General features: G+C 46.6%; 1 protein-coding gene across 4 annotated transcripts in view; it reads left to right on the top strand.

Moving 5' to 3' along the window:
* DNAJC13 (DnaJ heat shock protein family (Hsp40) member C13) overlaps nucleotides 1–22466 on the top strand; it is a 317458-nt gene that overhangs the window by 50145 nt on the left and 244847 nt on the right. The gene's annotated exons all lie outside the window — the stretch shown is intronic.

Here is a 22466-nt window from a genome sequence, read left to right as displayed (position 1 = left end):
ACATGTATGTACATATGACTGCAAGGCATTGGCCACTGTCACAACTGAGCAGTTTGCAGTCGCATATTGCTCGCTAACCTGGACAGCTCCTTTAACCCTGCTGTTCTGTTTGGGTCTACTATACACTTATATTGTTCCTGTCATTTTTGACCTGACCAACCAAAGTCTTGATTTAAGTGTTTTATTTGAATACATGTTGCATTATTATACTGTATGTGAACATGGTTGTTCATAAAAAAAGTGAAAAATCAAAAACTTAAATTTTTATTTTTTTGTGTCAAAAAAATGTTACATGGCCTTATTGCAATATTCATGCATATTGCACATTTGCACATAAAAAAATATTTTTTATTTAACTGTTAACTATAACAACATCAAACTGTATGTAAATATATTTAAAAAATACAAATTTCAGTTTTTTTCTATATAAAATGGTAAATAAAGTTCACGATGTTAAAGGGAACCTGTCAGCAGAAATTTCGTAATAAACCTAAAAGATTCCCCCTCTGCAGCTCCTGTGCTGCATTCTAGCAAGGTTCCTGTTGCTATTCTGTCCACTTTGAGAACTAAATAAATAGTTTATAAAGTCTTACTTTTTGTATGCAAATATTTTTTTCTGTACACGGGGGCGGGCTCTCTTGCGTCCGTTAGTCGCTCTCCTGCCGCTTTACGCCGTCCCCCATCGCTCATTTCCATACTTAGGACACCCAGATGAACTACTTTTAATCGGTGGTGTGCTCCGCTCCTCCCATCTATTTCCTGCTCCAGGGAAACATGGGTAAGAACAGAACGGGGATGGCAGAGGGGAAAGCGCGGGCACGAGATTATGGGCGGGTACTTGCTGATGACAATCACAGCGCCGCCCATAATCTCACGCCTGCGCAATCACGTCACCAGCGGTCACACTGTGCACAGTACCGCGAGAGTGGCACAGCGCATGCGCAAGACCTCAGGAGCACTGGGCGGCGGCCTCAGTATGGAAATGAGCGATGGGGGATGGCGTAAAACGGCAGGAGGGCGACTAACGGACTCGAGAGCCCGCCCGCGTGTACAGAAAAAAATATTTGCATACAAAAAGTAAGACTTTATAAACTATTTAATTCTCAAAGGGGGCAGAATAGCAACAGGAACCTTGCTAGAATGCAGCCCAGAAGCTGCAGAGGGGGGAATCTTTTAAGTTTATTACGAAATTTCTGCTGACAGGTTCCCTTTAAATTTACTGTTTTCGTTCATCACAAGTATAATTTACATGTCTTTTGAATAAGTACTTTGCACAACTGCAACATATCAAGTTTGTTTTGTGATTACCTGATGTTGGACAGAAGGCGCATTGTTTCCGTTTTAGGCTGTTTGCGTTGCTGGTGGAGGCCGTGGGTATCGTAGCAGGGCTGGTGGAGGCCGTGGGTAGCGCTGGCTCCTTGCACTGTAACCAGGGTAAATATCGGGTAACCAACCAAAGCTGGTGACGTGTGCAGGGAGCCAGAGAGCATGCGCAGCGAAATCCGACGGATCGCGCTGCTCAAAAAACGTTACATGCTGCGTTCCTCCCGCCCGGCGGTCAGTCGTTCCACGACTGATCAGTCGGGCGGAGGGTGCAACGCAGCATCATCAGTCACAATCCGCTGCTCATACAAGTCTATGGGAGCAACGGAATCGAAATGTGAACTTAGCCTTAGAATTATCACTATGTATGTATGTATGTACACATATATATATAGATATAGATATTTAGCAGGTTTACACATTTGGAATTAACTTGGCATTGTGACATTTGGACTGTAGATCAGCCTGGAAGTGTGAAATGCACTGCAGCAAAAAAGAATGTTATTTCTTTTTTTATTTTTTTTTTAAATTGTGAAAAGTTTATTCAGAGGGTCATTTATTATTCAACCCCTCAAACCACCAGAATTCTGTTTGGTTCCCCTAAGGTATTAAGAAGTATTTCAGGCACAAAGAACAATGAGCTTCACATGTTTGGATTAATTATCTCTTTTTCCAGCCTTTTCTGACTAATTAAGACCCTCCCCAAACTTGTGAACAGCACTCATACTTGGTCAACATAGGAAAGACAAAGGAGCATTCCAAGGCCATCAGAGACAAGATCGTGGAGGGTCACAAGGCTGGCAATGGGTACAAAACCCTTTCCAAGGAGTTGGGCCTACCTGTCTCCACTGTTGGGAGCATCATCCGGAAGTGGAAGGCTTATGGAACTACTGTTAGCCTTCCACGGCCTGGACAGCCTTTGAAAGTTTCCACCCATGCCGAGGCCAGGCTTGTCTGAAGAGTCAAGGCTAACCCAAGGACAGCAAGGAAGGAGCTCCAGGAAGATCTCATGGCAGTGGGGACATTGGTTTCAGTCAATACCATAAGTAACGTACTCCACCGCATTGGTCTCCGTTCCAGACGAGCCCGTAAGGTACCTTTTACTTTCAAAGCGTCATGTCAAGGCTCGTCTACAGTTTGCTCATGATCACTTGGAGGACTCTGAGAGAGACTGGTTCAAGGTTCTCTGGTCTCATGAGACCAAGATCGAGATCTTTGGTGCCAACCACACACGTGACGTTTGGAGACTGGATGGCACTGCATACGACCCCAAGAATACCATCCCTACAGTCAAGCATGGTGGTGGCAGCATCATGCTGTGGGGCTGTTTCTCAGGCAAGGGGCCTGGCCATCTGGTCCGCCTCCATGGGAAGATGGATAGCACGGCCGACCTGGAGATTTTGGCCAAGAACCTGCGCTCCTCCATCAAGGATCCTAAGATGGGTCGTCATTTCATCTTCCAACAAGACAACGACCCAAAGCACACAGCCAAGAAAACCAAGGCCTGGTTCAAGAGGGAAAAAATCAAGGTGTTGCAGTGGCCTAGTCAGTCTCCTGACCTTAACCCAATTGAAAACTTGTGGAAGGAGGTCAAGATTAAAGTCCACATGAGACACCCAAAGAACCTAGATAACTTGGAGAAGATCTGCATGGAGGAGTGGGCCAAGATAACTCCAGAGACCTGTGCCGGCCAGATCAGGTCTTATAAAAGACGATTATTAGCTGTAATTGCAAACAAGGGTTATTCCACAAAATATTAAACCTAGGGGTTGAATAATAATTGACCCACACTTTTATGTTGAAAATTTATTAAAATTTAACTGAGCAACATAACTTGTTGCTTTGTAAGATTTATGCATCTGTTAATAAATCCTGCTCTTGTTTGAAGTTTGCAGGCTCTAACTTATTTGCATCTTATCAAACCTGCTAAATCTGCAGGGGGTTGAATACTACTTGTAGGCACTGTGTATATGTGTATATATATATATATGTGTGTGTGTGTGTGTGTGTGTGTGTGTGTGTGTGTGTATATATCTATATATAGTAAAATATATCTTTGTACCGTGTTAGCCAGTAGAGATAAAAAAATTGTTTAAAAGAACTGAGAGTCCTCAGTGGTTGATACCTTTTAATGGCTAACTGAAAAGATGGTAATAATTGCAAGCTTTCGAGACTACTCAGGTCTCTTCATCAGGCATGGTATAACACAAAATCTGAAGAGTCACATATTTATACACAACAGGACTTAGAATACTGCAGTAAAAAAAAACCAAAAACAAAAACAAGTTATATAAAACAGAACTCTCTCTATAGCAGGGGGGCAAACTGTTGTGGCCATACATTTTTCTGCAGTTCAGTGTGAAAGTTTTATTGTCTGATAAGGGTCTGGTCCGGGCTGTGACACGCTCGGATGGTCAGAGGAGCACATCTTTTAACTGATGTAAAAAGACATAAATCCATGAGACACATTCATTCCTGCTCTGAATGTGTCAAAGGTCATCATAAGTTTGTACTCCCATAGTCTCCTATGTCTCTGGGACTTGAAGTTTCCTTTCAATACCAGCAATTTCATGTCCATGATGCTGTGGTCTGAGTTACAAAAATGTTTGGCCACAGGTAGATCCATCCTATTTTCTCTAATTGTGTGGCGGTGAGAATTCATCCTTGTCCTGAGCTGTTGTCCGGTCTCCCCTACATACAGATCCCCAGTTGGACATTTGGTACATATAATTAAGTTTCTGGTTGCAGGGAAATGTTCCTGTTGGTGTTGGAGAGGACAGGGAGCTTCTGACAATGATGCTTCTTAGATTCGGGGGCTGCCTAAAACACAGAAGTGGGGGGTCTGGAAAAATAGATTTTAAAATAGGATGGATCTACCTGTGGCCAAACATTTTTGTAACTCAGACCACAGCATCATGGACATGAAATTACTGGTATTGAAAGGAAATTTCAAGTCCCAGAGAGATCGGAGACTATGGGAGTACAAACTTATGATGACCTTTGACACATTCAGAGTAGGAATGAATGTGTACTACCGTGGAAAGCTTCAAGAGGAACCTCAAGACCCACCTCTTCCAACAAGCCTACAACCTACAATAGCCCTCAGCCCAGTAGACCACTGCGCAACCAGCTCTGTCCTCACCTATTGTACCATCACCCACTCCCTGTAGACTGTGAGCCCTCGCGGGCAGGGTCCTCTCTCCTCCTATACCAGTCTGTCTTGTACTGTTAATGATTGTTGTACGTATACCCTCTTTCACTTGTAAAGCGCCATGGAATAAATGGCGCTATAATAATAAATAATAATAATAATAATAATAATAATAATAATGTGTCTCATGGATTCATGTCTTTTTACATCAGTTAAAAGATGTGCTCCTCTGACCATCCAAGCGTGTCACAGCCCTGGACCAGACCCTTATCAGAGGACAATAAAACTTTCACACTGAACTGCAGAAAAATTTATGGCCACAACAGTTTGCCCCCCTGCCATAGAGATAGTTCTGTTTTATATAACTTGTTTTTGTTTTTTTTTTTACTGCAGTATTCTAAGTCCTGTTTGTATAAATATGTGACGCTTCAGATTTTGTGTTATACCATGCCTGATGAAGAGACCTGAGTAGTCTCGAAAGCTTGCAATTATTACCATCTTTTCAGTTAGCCATTAGAAAGGTATCAACCACTGAGGACTCTCAGTTCTTTTAAACAATTTTTATATATATATATATATAATATTTAGAAATTTTGGCCAACATCCTTTAGTAATGTTCCCCATCTTGTTGTAATGTGCCCATGCTTGCCTCCTTGTAGCATTGTGCCCCATCCTAGTCGCCATCCTAAAGTAATGTGCTCATCCTTGTCCCCATCCTATAGTAACGTCCCCAGCCTTATCCCCATCTTATCGTAATGTGCACATCCTGTCGTAATGTGTCCAGCCTTGTCCCCATATTATAGTAATGTTCCTCATCCTTGTCCCCTTGTAGCAATCTCCCTATCCTGTAGTACTGTCCCCATCATATAGTTGTCCCATTCTATAGTAATGTGCCCATCCTACAGTAATGTCCCTATCCTATAGTAATGTGCCAACCTTGTCCCCATCCTATAGTACTGTCCCATCCTATAGGAATGTCCCCATCTTATCATAATGTGCCCATCCTATAGTAATGTCCCCAGCCTTGTCCCCATCTTATCCTAATGTGCCCATCCTATAGTAATGTGTCCATCCTTGTCCCCATCTTATAGTAATGTCCCCAGCCTTATCCCTATCCTATAGTAATGTTTCTCATCCTTGTCCCCTTGTAGTAATGTCCCTATTCTGTAGTACTGTGCCCAGCCTAGTCCCCATCCTATAGTAATGTGCTCACCTTGTCCCCATTCTATAGTAGTGTCCCCATCCAATAGTATTATGCCCATCATGTAGTCATGTGCCCACCTTGTCTCCATCATGTAGTCATGTGCCCACCTTGTCCCCATCCTGTAGTCATGTGCCCACCTTGTCCCCATCCTGTAGTCATGTGCCCACCTTGTCCCCATCCTGTAGTCATGTGCCCACCTTGTCCCCATCCTGTAGTCATGTGCCCACCTTGTCCCCATCCTGTAGTCATGTGCCCACCTTGTCCCCATCCTGTAGTCATGTGCCCATGCTGTAGTAATGGGTGGGGGGGCAGTGGCGGCGGCTGAAAGGGGGCAGGGGCGCTATAACTTACTGATCGCTCCCTTCACCTTCCACAGATGCCGGAGTGAAGCTGAGGGGGCGGTCTCCAGCCCCAGATCCACAGTGATTGGAGAGATCGGTCACAAGGCTGGTCTCTCAAATCAGAGCTGGGGGCAGGTGAAACTGAGGTCACCCAGCTCCAGTGAATAATCTGTGCTAAAGCTGCACTGATATGGCTGGATTTCAATGTTTAAGCCATTTTCAATGGTTGAAACATTACAGTGGCTGTAATTGGCTGACGAACGCCGCTCAGCCAATCACAGCCTCCGTAGGTCTGGGGAGGAGAAACCACCCCTCCTGAGGTCCCCTCCTCCCCGAATCTAAGGTATTTGCAATGCAAAGCGATCGCAGCCACCGGAGCTCCGGAGACCCAGTACGTCATAGGTCGCTAAGAGGTTAATGTGCCGTCCTTCACACACACACACACACACACACACACGCGCATACACACACGCGCATACACACACGCGCATACACACACGCGCATACACACACGCGCATACACACACGCGCATACACACACGCGCATACACACACGCGCATACACACACGCGCATACACACACGCGCATACACACACGCGCATACACACACGCGCATACACACACGCGCATACACACACGCGCATACACACACGCGCATACACACACGCGCATACACACACACACGCATACACACACACGCATACACACACACGCATACACACACACGCATACACACACGTGTATACACACATACACACACACACACGCGCATACACACACACACGCATACACACACACACGCATACACACACGCATACACACACACACGCATACACACACGCATACACACACGCATACACACACACGCATACACACACACGCATACACACACACACACACACACGCATACACACACACGCATACACACACACGCATACACACACACGCATACACACACACGCATACACACACACGCATACACACACACGCATACACACACACGCATACACACACACGCATACACACACACGCATACACACACACGCATACACACACACGCATACACACACACGCATACACACACGTGTATACACACATACACACACACACACACGCATACACACACACGCGCATACACACACACACGCATACACACACGTGTATACACACACACACACACACGTATATACACACACGTATATACACACACACACACGTATATACACACACACGTATATACACACACACACGTATATACACACACACACGTATATACACACACACACGTATATACACACACACGTATATACACACACACACACGTATATACACACACGTATATACACACATATACACACACGTATATACACACACACACACGTATATACACACACACGTATATATACACACACATACACGTATATATACACACACAAAACGGCTGCCTCATCTCTGCTTCATGCGGCGGCCGGTGCAGGGGCCGCAGCCACTGTCAGTGATTTATGTCAGATAATTGTTTTGCCGGTGCTGCGCACGCAGAGTCCTTGACTCAGAGCGCACACCGGCAAAACATTAATCTAACAAAGTGCAGACAGTGGCTGCGGCCCCTGCACCGGCCGTGATAGTTAACTGGGGGCCGGATGAAGCAGCCTGAGGGGCCGCATGCGGCCCGCGGGCTGCGTGTTTAAGACCCCTGATCTAGAGGATCTACTGCCCCTTTTGGGGCATTATAATCTAATATCCTGTCCGGCTTTGTCTCTATTACTGCTTGCACTATCGTGGTGCACTGTGCTCATCCGAATGACCTGTTTGTGTTTTTGGGAATGTAAGAAGCTATAGATGTCTCTCTTACTGAGGATACCTAAATAAGAAACAACGAAAACATTTTGCACGTAACTATACTGGGAGAGACTCCATCTGTAGTAATTTGAAAATGTATGTATGTGTAAATCTGCACGGACCAAAAGGACATAGATAAATTGATAAATAGTAGTAGGTGCAATATATGGTCCAAAATGAGATTATAACTTCTTTATTTTAGTCCAAAAATGGCTGGAGATTAGTATAAGAGTCTGTTGGTCATTTTTGACTGAACAGGACAGCAGAACCTGGGGGCTGCAGCATTGATAGATATTCATGAAATGGGGAAGCACAGTGCGGAAACAAAAGCCGAGAAGAATGTATTCCTCTTTGGAATTGACTAACATGTCTGAATGTTTCACAACAGGGAAGAGAAATTTAGTTCTCCTATTTAGCAGCATTACTTGCGTCATTGTAATGTTTCTTTAGTAGTAGAGAACTGCAAATATTGTTTCAGTGTAAAAATGGGATTGAGCGGAAACTGATCACGCCACGTGTTTCCCCTGCAGAGTGTCTCCATATTTAATATCGTCACAATGGCACCACATTACCTTTCTGTAAGGCTGGGGCCACATGGGAACTACTCGGATCCTCGCATGACACTCTGCTCACGCTGGCAGCACAGCAGAGCTGAGTGTCACTGTGACTGAGGACATGCGATCATGACAATCATGCGATCGGACCTCAGCTGCGGGGGGCGGACCGGCACTGCAGAGGGGAGAGCCGGCACTGCCGAGGAGAGGTGGGGATTTATCTTCCTCTCTCCTCAGTTGCCGGCTATTGCCATTCTCGCTCTGCACTCGCGGTACACTGATGTACAGCGAGTGCAGTGCGATCTTTCTCTCGCCCCATAGACTTGCATGGGTGCGAGAGGATCTAGGATCGCATTGTACCCACAGTATGCTGCGATTGTTTTCTTGGTCCGATTGGGGCTGAGAAAATAATCGCTCATGAGTGCTGACACACAGGCTAACATTGGTCCAAGTGGAATGCGATGTTTTATCGCATTCCACTCGCTCCAATTTTCATGCTGCGTGTCTTAGGCCTAATTGCTGCAATGCTGATCAAAGAATGCAAGTGTTAATAATCTAGAGCGAAATGAAGGTGAAAGCACTGCCCTTGCCTTTCCTTTGCAATTTGTCATTTACTACAAGGAATCTTTACTATTTGCGCAGTGGACATAAAATCTTTACACACCCCTGTTAAAATGTCAGGTTTTAGTAATTTACAGAAATCATACTATGAATCATGTCAGAAAGTTTTCTACCTTTTTAATGTTACATTATAAGCTATACAAATCCATTGAGAAACAAAATTAATTCTTTTCAGGTGGAAAAATAAAGAACTAAAATTGTGGTTGTGTAAATATATGAAGTATCGTTTAAATCTATGACAACGTTCAGTCTTTTGAGGTAGGAGTCTGGCTTTACTGTATAATACAACTAAGAAAATGTCAGGAAAAGCCCACTTTAACAGCTAAACTTTATATGGAATTAGTCCGAATCCCTTTAAATGATGGACGCTGTGCACTGACTGCTATACAACCTGAGTTTAGTAGGATTGGCTAATTCTGAACACAACCACATCCCCAATTATAAGAGGATGTTCACACTTATGCAACCATGTTATCTTAGTTTTGTTCTATTTTTCCCATTCAAAACGATTTTAGTTTCTTTCTTAATGGATTTCCACACATTATGGGTGACTTTGAAGATGGTATGATTATTTTTACTTGGTAAAAATATGGCATCTTTGATATTGAAAAACTAACATTTGAATTGGTATGCAAATGAGGCTGAAGAGCTATAGTAGATCTGAAGTCTCTGTCACTCCAGCTCTATTCCCCATCCAGCGCTGCCGCCTCCTGTTTGACTGACTGCTCTATTGCCTGAAGTCTCACAGCGTTAAGGATGTGAGCTGAGCAGCAAGAGGTGGCGCTAGGTGGGAAATAGAGCTGGAGTGATAGAGGTTTTAGCTCTTCAGCCTCATTTGCATATCAATTCAAATGTTAAAGGGAACCTGTCAGGTGCTATATGCACCCAGAACCAGGAGCAGTTCTGGATGCATAGTGTTAATCCCTGGCTAACAGTCCCTGTATACACTAATATAGATAAAGGGATCTTTAGAAAAAGTATTCTTTATTATATGCTAATGAGGCCAGCGACTAGTTGCAAGGGTGTTGATTCTCTTGGCTAGTTGGCCCCCTTAGCATCTAAGCACACCCTTGTGGGCGTAAGAACATGCTAATGAATGTGCAGAGTCAGAGGCATGGTCACTTTCACCTCTGAGGCCACTGTGCCCAATGCTGGATTTCGGCTCAGTGCGCGCATGATCCCTAGACATCCGGTCATGCACACTGTGAAGTCGGGTGTATGCGTCCCGGCTTCAAACTGGTTTAGTGCATATGACCTGAAGTCCCGGGGACGTCTGATCATGCGCACTGACCCTATGCACGGTGTTCTGAGGCAGTGCACCTGACACAGGTATGTGCATAACCACCGTTGATGACGCTGGGCATCGAATAGCATGTTAGCATGCCCCTGTGGGTGTGCTAACATGCTAAGAGGGCGGAATGAGTGCAGGAAATAACACCTCTGCGACTAGTCCCTGCTCTAATTAGCATATCATAAAGGATCTTTATAAATACTTTTTCCAAACATCTCTGTATGTTTGCTACTAGATACAGGGACAGTTAGGCAGGGAACTGCTCGTGGTTCTGGCTGCATATTGCACCTGACAGGTTCCCTTTAATTCCTCTGTAATGCAGGAATGGACTAGCCCTGTAAAGATATTGCTGGAATTGTCTTTTGAAAGAGCTACATCCTCCTTACAGATTCCGCTTAAAGTAGCACTGAACCTAGAAATGAATGTTTGAGTAAGCTAAGTACAGATGTGTGTAATGTTTGTTAGCCTGCAGTATTTTATGCATAGTTGTACAATACATCATATAGAAATCCAGCAGAGAACAGTGGAGTTAATGTGCTAATCTATTAACTCATTGGTTGGTGGCCAGACAAATTCCTGTCCTCGTACCACTGTGAGCAGCCCTGATGGGGGGAGGATCCTGCTGCAGCCATTTATCTTATAGCAACACACAGGAGTGGAGGAGGAGGGACACGGCTGAGCTTCTGTGACACCTTTATATGTAATATTCAGTACAATACTGTGCAATAAATTTAGATAGGTTTGGCAAAATTCTGGAAAGTAAGAATGCTATAAAATAGATGTGGAATAGTGTGTTATCAAATAAAATGGAAAGTTAAGGAGCCAAAAATAGAGATCTAAACCAAACCAATATTTTGTGTGATCCGCCTTTGCCTTGAAAACTGCATTAAGTTTTCTATGTACAGACAATTAACCACCCATTTAATATGGCTGTTAGATGTGAGGGAATCCTCCTGAACCCTCGTGTAATTCCACACAGACTCAATGATGATAAGACCAGGACGACTCTGTGGGGGCCATATCACTTTCGGGACTGCTTGTTCTTCCTTACTTTAATGATAGGCCTTAAAGGGAATCTGTCAGCAGGTTTTTGCTACCTCATATGAGAGTAGCATAATGTAGGAAAAGAGACCCTGATTCCAATAATTTATCACTTAGCTTACTGGATGCATTGCTTGCAACACAATCAGAGTTCTTAGATGTAGCATTGAGCAGAGCTCCGAAAGCTAACCCCGCCCACACCACAGCTTTGTACATTGTCTATTGACAGTGAGATGCTTATCAGAGAAGGGGGTGTGGTCGAACAACTGTTCACTAGAGAGCCAGGCCTGGCAGACATAATGTCCAGGTGATGGAACATTCATTATATGTAAACAACAATAATAATAAGCACACAATGTAAACAAATTGGGGTGTGATAAAGCACTTACAGCTTCTCAATCTCTACTGTAATCTCTAACTAGCCGCACCCTCTGACTGATTTACAGGTCAGTGTCCAGAGTACTAGAACAATCTGTCAATCAACCAAAGGAGGGTGCTGCCAGTTAGAAAATACAGCGGAGACTGAGAAGCTGTAAGTGCATCGTCACGACCATAGCAAATCCAGAACTTGAACACTTTTTTTCTTTTCTTTTGCTTCTTGAGCAGCACTTTAAGGCCATAAAGGGATCAATTGGCATATCTTTTAATGGCAACACAGTATAATATAAACGGTTTGATTGAGGAGGGTAAAAGTTCTGAAAGGTTCCCTTTTAACCCCTTATGATGCAGCAAATTTTCGTTTGTATTTTCTAGAGCTATTCCTTTTTTGATTTTTTTTTTTTTTTTTTTGTCTACATAGACATTAGTGCTTTTTTTTGTTTTGTTTTGCGGAACAGGTTGTACTTTTGAATGACACCATTCATTTTACCACAGTGTGTTGTAAAAGGGGGGGAAAAAATTGAAATGGGGAGAAATTATTGTTTTTATGGTGTACATTATGTGGTAAGAATGACTACACAATATGATTCTCATCAGTACAATTACAGCGGTACCATTTTTTTTTTTTTGGTGGTGATTATTTCACCATTGAAGGAGCCATGTAATCAGGGCCGTCTTTACATTATGGGCCCCTACAACAACCGCTCACAGGAATAAAAAGTAAATGGGCGATGATATTACTCATATATTTCTTTTATTTGCACTTCAACAAAACTGGTGTAAAAACATTTGATGCAGCTGTACAGTATGTGGGACGGAGGACGGTTGGAGCTGGAGTCTTATCTGGGTTCTGTTAGTGAAGATAATATATTCTTTTTCAGGCTATATTTTGCTAGTTATGAGGGTGAAGGAACGAGCGCACAACTAGGTCACCAGCATGGAAAATGCTCCGTTATACTCGGCCATTATTTAGTGTAAAGTTGTCTGAAAGCTTAGGTACGCTCTAAATTGTCCCTTTCTCTGTCCTGGTTTCCGATGTTGGGTTACCCTTGTACATTTACAATATCTCCCTTTATCCCCCCTTCCAATTAGTGTAACTTCTCCGTGATCCTGCGCTGTCATCCGCTTTGCTTTGGTGCTGGAGATAACCCTGTATCATAACTTTCTTTCCTGTTGTTTCACATGATGTTCAGCAATATACTGTGTCAGCTTTTCTCTTAGGCGTATTTTTAAAGAAAGGCAAAATTCAGTGACCTTAATCCCGCACCGCGGCTCATGCTGCGTGCCTCCTGTGCGTTCATGTCCATGTGGCTGATGCAGCCATTGTATAGACCAGTCACTAGTTTTAGATTTTTATTGCAAGCCATTCATCCGTCAGAACTCGAGCCATGGGATGAGCTCATATATGCTGTGGTTACTGTTTTGTTTTTTTTTGTGGGTCTTTTTTTTTCTCCTTGTGAAACCTCACTCTGTCATTGCTAGTTCCTGAGTTCACTACTTAGTTCTATGTAAACAAATAACCTGTACAATCATCACTGTTAGTGGGTGTGAAGAATGCCTGCACAATAAAGCATTGTGGGGCATGTAAAAAAAAAATCACTGCACCAAAGTGCAGACTCAGAGGTGTTGTGTTGCTGCATAGGTTTATATGGGTGCTTAATTTTGGAAACTTTTGGACACTGTCCTGACTATGGCTATAAAAACGTTCTGCTTTTTGCAGAAAGATTTGGAGGGAGCTTTTAGTCTCGTCTCTCCATATAATTCCCAGCCTGAGCTTCAAACTATATTTTCAATGAGATACCGCACTGTTTCTCAAAAAATATATACTTTGCTTGGCTTCATGCTGCATGTGGTTCAGCTAACAGGTTCCCTTTTAAAGGGGTATTCCCATCTCCAAGATCCTATCCCAATTAGTAGTAGCAGCAGCAGCAAATTCCTCCAATTAGAAATGTAGTATAGATCTTCTGATTAGCCATTTCTCTCACCTCATGTGCATGGCATTGCAGCTTAGGTATCCATAGTTAAAACCACAAGCATCTAAGTAATTGTCACTGTATGAGTGTTTCGTAACCATGGATATAATGCCCTGTAATGCCCTGCACATGAGGTAAGAGACATGGCTATATCAAGAGAACTATACATTTCTAATTGGAGGTATTTGCTAATATTATTATACCTACTACATATTGGAATAGGATCTTGGAACAGGGAATATCCCTTTTTAAAGTTTCATAGGCGTAACTGTAAAGTCCTCTATTGCTGTCTCCCTTAGGCCGGCGTCACTATGTCGTCGGGGTCAAGGATTCCGTAACGCACATCCGGCATCCTTTGACATATCGTAGCGTGTGACAGCTACGAGCGACTGTTAACGAACAAAAATACTCGCCTTATTGTTGCTCATTGACACGTCGTTCATTTTCATAAAATCGTTCCTCCTTCTGCGCAACGGTTGTTCATCGTTTCTGAAGCAGCACACATCGCTCCGTGTGACACCCCGGGAACGACGAACTGCAGCTTACCTGCGGCCGCCGGCAATGCGGAAGGAAGGAGGTGGGCGGGATGTTACGTCCCGCTCATCTCCTCCCCTCCGCTTCCATTGGACGGCCGCTGTGTGACGTCGCTGTAACGCCGACCGTCCTTCCCCCTTCAGGAAGAGGATATTCGCCGCCCACAGCGAGGTCCTTAGAGAGGTAAGTACGTGTGACGGGGGTTACCGACTTTGTGCGTCACGGGCAACAAATTGCCCGTAACGCACAAACGACGGGGGCGGGTGCGATCGCATGATATATTGTCTTGTGTGATGCCGGCCCTAGGCCCTGTGCGCACACTGCGTTTTTTACCACGGATTTGCCACGGTTTTGCTGCAGTCCTTCCTCAGCAAAGGCTATGGTAAAAAAAAAATACTGTGCGCACGCTGCTTTTTTTTACCAACAGGTTTTGCTGCGGAATTTCCGCTGCAGAATTAATGATCATGTCACTTCTTTTCCGCAGGTACCTGCTGTATTTTACCCCATTGACTGTAATGCAATCATGAAATACCGCAGGGAATAATGCAGGTAGCAAATTATGTGCTTTTCATTGCGGTATTTCGCGTTTTTCGGGACATAGTGATCATCACTACCCTGCGTTTTGCAGGGAAGTGATGTCACTAGGAGAGGAAGTGGAAATACAGCAGAGAGTAAACACACACATATCATACTCACACACAGACATATACAGTATAATGCACAGACACACAGAAATTAGAAACGTAGATATTAAAAATAAAAAGCAAAAACAAAAAAAACATTTTAATCGTCCAGCCAAGGTAAGCACACAGTGGCGGCTCGTTATTCTCAGGCTGGGGAGGGCGAGGGCCATGGTTAATGCCCCATCCCGCAGCCAAGAATATCAGCCCGCCGCTGCCCCGAGAATGTCGCATCCATTAGATGGGACAGTCCCAGCGTGTTACTGACTCTTCCCGATTGCCGTGATGCGGTGGCAATCGGGGTAATAAGGAGTTAATGGCAGCCCATAGCTGCCACTAAGTCCAAGATTAGTAATGGCATAGTCTGTGACACACCATCACTAAACTGTAAGTGACAGTAAATAAACACACACACCGAAAAATCCTTTATTTGAAGTAAAACACAAAAAATCCCCCTCTTTCACAACTTTATTAAAATCCCCAAACAACCCTCCAGGTCCAGCGTAATCCACACGAGGTCCCACGACGGTTGTACAATGATCCAGCGGTGTCTGAGACATAGTACTCAATGTAGCCTCATTCCGTGAACGAAACTGCAGGGGTAACTCTAGCACATTTCTCATTGTCGGTGATGTCAACACATTACAGCTCACGAGAACTTCAAGGCCTCACAAGCGGTAATAGAGTGATGTCACCGACCGGCAGTGACCCTGCGAGAACTTGGATCCAAGGTCCCGCAGGGTCACTGCTCTGTCACACATACTGTTGGGGGGGGGGGGGGAAACACATACATCAGAAATAAAAGCTGTAACATCTATAAACCTATCCATCATCTATGTATCTAGCCATCCTCTATCTATATCTATATCTCTCTCTCATCTTTCTACCTATCCATCCATCCATCCATCTATAACCCTCTATCTATCTATCACTCTATCTATCCATCCATTTATCTACCTATCCGTTATCTATCTATCCATTCCTCTATCTATCTATTATCCATCCATCCATTATTTCTTTGTCGCTCCATTGGGAGACCCAGACAATTGGGTGTATAGCTTCTGCCTCCGGAGGCCACACAAAGTATTACACTTTAAAAGTGTAACCCCTCCCCTCTGCCTATACACCCTCCCGTGCATCACAGGCTCCTCAGTTTTATGCTTTGTGTGGAAGGAGGCACACATCCACTCATGCATTCTCAATTAGTTATATCGGTTGGAAGAAAAGAGGGCCCCCTCGGGGCCCCCGGCATGTTCCCTTCTCACCCCACTTTGTCGGAGGTGCTGTTAAGGTTGAGGTACCCATTGCGGGTACAAAGGCCGGAGCCTCATGCCATTTTTCCTTCACCATCCCTTAGCGGCTCTGGGAGAAGTGGGATCCTGACCGGTCATCCATTCACTGGGACCGTGCTCCCTCCGCAGCCCCTGTGGGAATCTGCCGGACAGGAGTCTATTCATCCTCAGGGACCGGGCCCTGCATCTCCAAGGTACTCTGTGTCCCCATGGGGACTGTGCATGGAGCGCCTTCTTCCCGGACGCTGCAGCAGCTGCTGATTGGTGAAGAGCGGCGGACTTCCGCGCCTGCTTGTCGGCCGCGGTCTTAAATTTAGTCCCCGGCTTCATCGCGGCCTAGTAGCAAAAATCCCGCCCCCGGGCCTGCCTGTCAGGGGTAAGGGTGGGACTTCCGACCTGACGTCGGATGTGAGGGCCGGAGCATCCTGTATGTTTCCTCCCCCCTCACTGATCACTGTGGGGACCCCAGATTCCCGCACTTTTGCTAGCACCGCCCACGGTTCCACTCCTCCCCTGAGAGCTCCGGCAGCCATTTTTTTTGCATTCTGCCGGTGGAGGATTATCAGGGAAGAGCTCTGCAGCTCTGGGAGACCTAAGGCAGGGAATCTGGAGGACACACACTCCGCTTTTTAGCGGTCGGTAAGCCACACCGGTCACCCGGTGCTGGTCCCCCCTAGGGTGCCGAAATAGATACGTATTTTATATATATATTTCTGTTCGGTCGGGCTGTATACCCTTTCCCATATACCCTCAGTGATCACTCTCCTAGGAGACAACAGCATGTCGTCCACAAGGAGCAAAGGTGCTAAGGCACAGGGTTTTTTTGCGACCTGTACCTCTTGTGGGGCTATGTTACCTGCGGGTTCCACCTACCCTCACTGTGAGCAATGCTCGGCCCCTGTTTCGCTTGCTCAGCCGGAGCCTCGGTCACTAGTGGGCCCCTCGGCTCAGGTAGACCCCCCTGCTGCCCCTGTCCAGGCGGCAGGGACAGAGTTTGCTGCTTTTGCTGAGAAACTCTGAGTCACTTTCACAATCCATGGCTCAGTCTATGGACAAATGGTCTGCCAAGCTGCTAGAAGCTTTGCAGTTCAGACCGGTCCTTACACAGGCCCCGGTCCCTGTTGGATCGTCGCCTCCAGGCCCCTCTCGGTCCGCGCCGCAGCGCGCTCCCAGGGTGGGCCCTAGGTCTCACGTGGAGGACTCCGGCCCGGACCACAGTCCCAGACCGGCTAAGCGGGCTCGCTGGGAATCTTCCCCGACTTCTTCACGCTGCTCGGGTTCCCAGCTTGAGGACTCTCTGGAGGACGAGGCGGACGTCGCAGCTCAGGGCTCTGAACCTGACGTTGCCCTCAATCTTGATACACCTGAAGGGGACGCCTTAGTAAATGATCTTATCTCGCCCATCAACCAGGTGTTAGATCTATCTCCCCCGCCTCCACCTGTAGAGGAGTCGGCTTCTCAGCAGGAGAAACACCAGTTTCGGTTCCCCAAACGTACACGGAGTGCGTTTTTCGATCACTCTAACTTCAGAGATGCTGTCCAGAAGCCCAGAGCGGTTCCGGACAAGCGCTTTACTAAGCGCCTTACTGACACATGTTACCCCTTCCCCTCTGACGTAGTTAAGGGTTGGGCTCAATGTCCCAAGGTGGATCCTCCAGTCTCTAGATTGGCGGCTAGATCTGTGGTATCGGTTGCAGATGGTTCATCGCTAAAAGATGCCACTGACAGGCAGATAGAGCTCCTGGTCAAATCCATCTATGAAGCCACGGGCGTGTCTTTTGCCCCGGCCTTTGCAGCCGTGTGGTCACTCCAAGCTATCTCAGCTTGTCTGGCTGAGATTAATGCGGTCACACGTAATTCTGCTCCGCAGGTTGCGTCTCTGACTTCTCAAGCGTCAGCTTTTTCTTCCTACGCCATGAACGCAGTCCTAGACTCTGCTAGCCGTACAGCGGTGGCATCCGCTAATTCTGTGGCAGTCCGCAGGGCCATGTGGCTGCGCGAATGGAAGGCAGACTCGGCCTCCAAGAGGTTCTTAACCGGTTTGCCGTTTTCTGGCGACCGATTGTTTGGCAAACGATTGGATGAGATTATTAAGGAATCCAAGGGAAACGACTCCTCCTTACCCCAGTCCAAACCTAAGAGACCTCAGCAACGAAAAATACAATCGAGGTTTCGGTCCTTTCGTCCCTCCGCCAAGACCCAATCCTCTTCGTCCAGCAGGCCGGAGAAAGGCTAGAGGAACTCCTATGCGTGGCGGTCTAAGTCACGCCCCCAAAAAGCCGCCGGAGGCACTGCCTCCAAGGCGGCCTCCTCATGACTCTCGGCATCCCCGAACCGCATCCTCGGTCGGTGGCAGGCTCTCCCGCTTTTGCGACGCCTGGTGGCCACATGTTCAAGACCGATGGGTGAGAGACATTCTGTCTCACGGTTACAGGATAGAGTTCAGCTCTCGTCCTCCGACTCGTTTCTTCAGAACCTCTCCGCCCCCCGCTCGGGCCGACGCACTTTTTCAGGCAGTGGATAAGAAGTTGTGATCCCTGTTCCCCCTCAGGAACATGGTCGCGGCTTTTACTCCAACTTGTTCGTGGTGCCAAAGAAGGACGGATCATTCCGTCCCGTTCTGGACCTCAAGCTACTCAACAGACATGTGAGCACCAGACGGTTTCGGATGGAATCTCTCCGCTCGGTCATCGCCTCGATGTCACAAGGAGACTTCCTAGCATCGATCGACATCAAGGATGCTTATCTCCATGTGCCGATCGCACCCGAACATCAACGCTTCTTGCGTTTCGCCATCGGGGACGAACACCTTCAGTTCGTGGCATTGCCTTTCGGCCTGGCGACAGCCCCACGGGTGTTCACCAAAGTCATGGCATCCGTTGTGGTGGTCCTACACTCTCAGGGCCACTCGGTGATTCCCTACTTAGACGATCTCCTAGTCAGGGCACCTTCTCGGGTGGCGTGTCAACACAGCCTTACAGTCGCTCTGGCGACTCTCCAGCAGTTCGGGTGGATAATCAACTTCCCAAAATCCCAGTTGACACCGACCCAATCACTGACTTACCTCGGGATGGAGTTTCACACACAGTCAGCGGTAGTTAAGCTACCGCTGGACAAACAGCTTTCTCTGCAGGCAGGGGTGCAATCTCTTCTTCGGGGTCGGTCACACCCCTTGAGGCGCCTCATGCACTTCCTGGGAAAGATGGTGGCAGCGATGGAGGCAGTGCCGTTCGCGCAATTCCATCTGCGGCCACTCCAATGGGACATTCTCCGCAAATGGGACAGGAGGTCGACTTCCCTCGACAGGAACGTCTCTCTTTCCCTTGCAACCAAAACGTCTCTTCAGTGGTGGCTCCTTCCCAATTCTCTATCGCAAGGAAAATCCTTCCTACCCCCAACCTGGGCTGTGGTCACCACGGACGCGAGCCTGTCAGGGTGGGGAGCGGTTTTCCTCCACCACAGGGCTCAGGGAACCTGGACTCCAGTAGAGTCTTCCCTTCAGATCAATGTTCTGGAGATAAGGGCAGTGTATCTAGCCCTATTGGCTTTCCATCGGTGGCTGGAGGGCAGACAGATCCGTATACAGTCGGACAACGCCACTGCCGTCGCATACATCAACCACCAGGGCGGCACGCGCAGTCGTCATGCCTTCCAGGAAGTCAGGCGGATTCTGCAGTGGGTGGAAGCCACAGCCTCCACGATCTCCGCAGTTCACATCCCGGGCGTAGAAAACTGGGAAGCAGATTTTCTCAGTCGTCAGGGCATGGACGCGGGGGAATGGTCTCTTCACCCAGTCGTGTTTCGCGAGATCTGTCGCCGCTGGGGAACGCCGGACGTCGATCTCATGGCGTCACGACACAACAACAAAGTCCCGGCATTCATGATCCGGTCTCAAGATCACAGAGCTCTGGCGGCGGACGCATTAGTTCAGGATTGGGCGCAGTTTCGACTGCCTTATGTATTTCCTCCTCTGGCGATGCTGCCCAGAGTGTTACGCAAGATCAGGTCCGACTGTCATCGCGCCGTTCTCGTCGCTCCAGATTGGCCGAGGCGATCGTGGTAACCGGATCTGTGGCATCTCACGGTGGGTCAACCATGGGCGCTTCCAGACCGCCCAGACTTGCTGTCACAAGGGCCGTTTTTCTATCTGAATTCTGTGGCCCTCAACCTGACTGTGTGGCCATTGAGTCCTGGCTCCTAGCGTCTTCAGGATTATCTCAGGATGTCATTGCCACTATGAGACAGGCCAGGAAACCAACGTCCGCCAAGATCTATTACAGATCTTGGCGGATCTTCTTATCCTGGTGCTCTGATAATGGTTTTACTCCCTGGCCGTTTGCCTTACCCACTTTTCTGTCATTCCTTCAATCCGGAATGGACAAGGGTTTGTCACTCGGCTCTCTCAAGGGACAAGTATCGGCGCTCTCCGTATTTTTACAAAAGCGCCTGGCCAGGCTTCCGCAGGTCCGTACGTTCCTGCAGGGAGTTTGCCACATAGTCCCACCTTACAAGCGTCCGCTGGAACCCTGAGACCTTAACAGGGTGCTAACGGCTCTTCAGAAACCACCTTTCGAGCCGCTGCGGGATGTCTCTTTATCACGTCTTTCGCAGAAGGTGGCATTTCTAGTGGCAGTTACATCACTCCGTAGAGTGTCTGAGCTTGCAGCGCTGTCATGCAAAGCCCCCTTCCTGGTTTTTCACCAAGATAAGGTGGTTCTGCGTCCTGTCCCGGAATTTCTCCCTAAGGTGGTATCTCCTTTTCATCTCAATCAGGATATCTCCTTACCTTCATTTTGCCCTAATCCAATTCACCAATGTGAAAAGGATTTGCACTCATTAGATCTAGTGAGGCCACTCCGGTTCTACGTGTCTCGCATGGCGCCCCTGCGCCGTTCAGATGCGCTCTTTGTCCTTGTCGCTGGCCAGCGTAAGGGTTCGCAGGCTTCCAAGTCAACCTTGGCTCGGTGGATCAAGGAACCGATTCTTGAAGCCTACCGTTCTTCTGGGCTTCCGCTTCCTTCGGGGCTGAAAGCCCATTCTACCAGAGCCGTGGGTGCGTCCTGGGCATTGCGGCATCGGGCTACGGCTCAGCAGGTGTGTCAGGCAGCTACCTGGTCTAGTCTGCACACTTTCACGAAACACTATCAGGTGCATACCTATGCTTCGGCAGACGCCAGTCTAGGTAGGCGAGTCCTTCAGGCGGCGGTCGCCCACCTGTAAGAGGGGGCTGTTTCGGCTCTTTTTATTGAGGTATTCTTTTATTCACCCAGGGACTACTTTTGGACGTCCCAATTGTCTGGGTCTCCCAATGGAGCGACAAAGAAGAAGGGAATTTTGTTTACCGTAAATTCCTTTTCTTCTAGCTCCTATTGGGAGACCCAGCACCTCCCCCTGTGCCCTTCGGGCTGGTTGTTCTTTTGTGTACACATGATGTTCATGTTGAATTGTTCTTTTGGTTCATGGTTTTCAGTTCTCCGAACATCCTTCGGATAGAATTTACCTTAGACCAATTTATAAGTTTCCTCCTTCCTGCTTTTGCACCAAAACTGAGGAGCCCGTGATGCACGGGAGGGTGTATAGGCAGAGGGGAGGGGTTACACTTTTTAAAGTGTAATACTTTGTGTGGCCTCCGGAGGCAGACGCTATACACACAATTGTCTGGGTCTCCCAATAGGAGCTAGAAGAAAAGGAATTTACGGTAAGTGAACAAAATTCCCTTCTTATCTATCTAAAAAGAAGGAAATGACAGCACATATATATATATATATATATATATATATATATATATATATATATATATATATATATATATATATATATATATATATATATATATATATATATATATATATTTCTAAACGTACTTTATTGCATTGTAGGCATAAAAAACACAGGTACCAACTTGCAGAAAAACCGCTGTAAAGCCACATGCGGTTCTTGGGTCCCTTTTGCTGCGTTTTTTTTCCGCCGGTGTGGTAATCTTTCAGAGGGTGCAGAATTTTCTTAAGAAAATTCAATTTTTTCGTGCTCACAGGGCCTTAAAGTCTTTTATTTCTCGTGGGAATGTTAATAAATCTGTTGGGTTGACTGTTGTCCAGGCATCCCCACCTAAATCTGCTTGCTTTTCGCAATGCTTTTGACATGAGGCAAGAAAATGAGAAGGTGGCAGATTTTAGCACATATATGCATTTCAATTTGTGACATTTGTACACCAAAAGACTAACGTAAGTAGTCTAATGAATT

The sequence above is a fragment of the Anomaloglossus baeobatrachus genome, chromosome 6, assembly GCF_048569485.1.
Source record: "Anomaloglossus baeobatrachus isolate aAnoBae1 chromosome 6, aAnoBae1.hap1, whole genome shotgun sequence".
NCBI classification, from domain to species: Eukaryota; Metazoa; Chordata; class Amphibia; order Anura; family Aromobatidae; genus Anomaloglossus; species Anomaloglossus baeobatrachus.
The sequence above is the reverse complement of the archived record's forward strand: the minus strand, read 5'-3'. Positions and strand labels throughout refer to the sequence as shown.